Genomic DNA, 2738 nt, shown 5'->3' on the forward strand with positions numbered 1-2738 from the left:
TTTGAAGAAGTTTTTCATGGTTAACTTTGTCAAATGCTTTTTCAATGTCAATAAATAGTGCCGTGCAATATTGTTTTGTTTCCAATGCCTGTAAGATTTCATTGACGAGTCTATGCATTTGTTCTATTGTGGAGTGTTTATTCCTGAATCCAAATTGGTGGTCCGGTATTAGTTTTTCTTTTTCTATTGTTGGTTTTAGACGGTTATATATTATTTTTTCTAGTAGTTTGGAAAACGAAGGTAGTAATGATATTGGCCTGTAAGATGCAGTTAAATGTGGGTTTTTGTTTGGTTTGGGTAACATTACGATCTGTGCTATTTTCCATAATGCAGGAAAATACTGTATTCTTAGAATTGCGTCGAATATTATCGTTATTAGTCTTATTGCCTTTGGGGGGAGGTTTTTTAAGATTTTTCCATTGATCAAGTCAAATCCTGGTGCTTTACTTGTCTTTGTTGCCTTAATTAAGTTTGTAACTTCTTGCGCTGTTGTGCTGAGTATGGTGCAGTGTTTGTCAATTGCGTTGTTGTCATTTTCCATTTCTTCATGTGTTTGCCCTCCGGGAACGTCCTCTTTAAAGTGCAACTCATTTCTTGTATTATACTGTAAACGTGATCTCATCATTATATCCAACAGCATATTATACCTTTTATACATAATGCAATAGATGCTTCGACTTATAATATCTCATCATTCATTAATTTATGCGCTTCTTACTCGCCGAAATAATTTGCAAATAGGAATTTACGTAATTTTCGCTCAGAAATTTGTCAGTAAGACACATTCATTTAGAATTAATTGGAAGAAGTTCTTTGTCAAAAATTTAATTCCAATCATATTAATTTTCTTCATTAATTCTATTCATCATTATACTTTACATATACTTTATATATTTATACATATCTAAAGCAAAGACTCAAATACAGATTTGTCTTATTTGTTATTATATAAAATAAATAAATATTATGAGAGGTACTCCGACTTTCGGTTTGGTGCGAGGCAAGGGTAACACGTGTACGGGGTGCTCTGTAGAAAAAGTGAAGTGTGAGGGGAAAAAGGAAAGGAAAGCGCGAAGTAACACGAAGAGAGGAAAGATAAAGTGCAAACACACGAGGAGGAAAGAAGGAAAGGTGAAAAGAAGAGAAACAAGGGAGATTTACAAATAAGAGAATCCAAAAAAGGAAGAGGTTAGGTAGACAGAAGAGAATCAGAAAGTTGGGCAAAGAAACAACAGATGGCGACAGTCAGAGGAAGGCCAAGGAACACAGGCAAGGCGGGAGACAAAGAAGAGTCCAAAAGCACATTAGAAAGGTACAGCTGGATGGAAAAAGAGGAAACAACCAGGGGGGAAGGAAGGGAGGGAATGACAGAAAGAGTGGAGAAAATGGAAAGAGGAGTAGAAGCTAGGATAAAAGAAAGAAAAGGAGTGTTGGAAGAACAGCTGGAGGAGTTAGCGATGGCAATGAAAGAGGAGATAAAAAGGGAAATAAAAGAGGAAAGAGAAAGAGGAGAGAGGGAAATGAAAGAGGAAAGAGAAAGAGGAGAGAGGGAAATGAATGAGGAAAGAGAAAGAAGAGAGAGGGAGAGGGCAAGAGAGAGAGAAGAGAGAGACAGAGAAAAAGAGCAGTGGGAGAAAGAAAAGAAGGAATTAGTAGACAGAATCAGAAGACTCGAGGAGGAGCGGGAAAGGGAAGAGAGGGAGAAAAGGAGAAATAACATAGTGATCAAGGGGGTGGAATGGAAGGAAGGAGACAAAGAAGAAGCCGTAAAGGAATTCGTAAGGGATAAAATGGGAATAGGGACAGAGGTGGAAAAGGCACACGCGATAAGGGTGGGAAATAGGACGACGATAATGGTAGCGTCGATAAAGTCAAGAGAGGAGAAGATAAAGATAATGAAAGGAAAAAGCAAACTGGCAAAAGGAGTATAAGAGGTACTCCGGATATTTTATATATTTATGTATATTACGTGCATTTTTGCATTTTAGCATGTTTAAATTTTCCTTAAATACATAAATATCGGCAGTCTATTAACGATGGATGATGTTAACGTAATTTCTTACAACAACTAGTGTGCCTTTCATACCTTCTAACTTGTCTTTGAACTTTGTTGGCGTGGGTCAGTGAAGCGCAGCAATGACATGCTATGAAACGTCGATAGTCCGTATGTCGATTAACGGGAATACCAATTATCTGAATACTAGTTACTTGAATGATCGATTATCAGAGAAAGGAACGAATCGAGTGCACTACACCTATGGCACTACGAGACTTACCTACTTGAAGTCGCTTGCGCTTTGAACATCATACTGTGTTACGTGGAAAAATCGTTGCGTCCTCTTGAGATAAATTTCATTCAATTTTTAACAGAGTACATGACTCTATCGATATTTTTGTTTTATCAAATTAGTAACGGTCAATAATTGTTAATTTTTTGAATGATTATGTTTTTTCAAGTAATGGATTTCTAATAAATAGTAATAAACAAACGATAGTTTGATTTAACGGTGTTTGAATCTTTTGTTTTCAAACAATTTTATTATTATTATTATTTATTTTAGTCCGTGCCTCTCGGCTTTGGACGAACTTTCGATTTTTACAACACATTGTTGCACTTAGCATATTCTTACCTCTAATCTAATACTTACTAATCTAATGCTTACAATCTATTGCGACTTATGCCTACAAATTATTGCAACTTATGCCTACACACTTCAAACAATTTTATTTGTAACGAT

This window comes from Bombus pyrosoma, linkage group LG1 (assembly GCF_014825855.1).
Source record: "Bombus pyrosoma isolate SC7728 linkage group LG1, ASM1482585v1, whole genome shotgun sequence".
Taxonomy (NCBI): domain Eukaryota; kingdom Metazoa; phylum Arthropoda; class Insecta; order Hymenoptera; family Apidae; genus Bombus; species Bombus pyrosoma.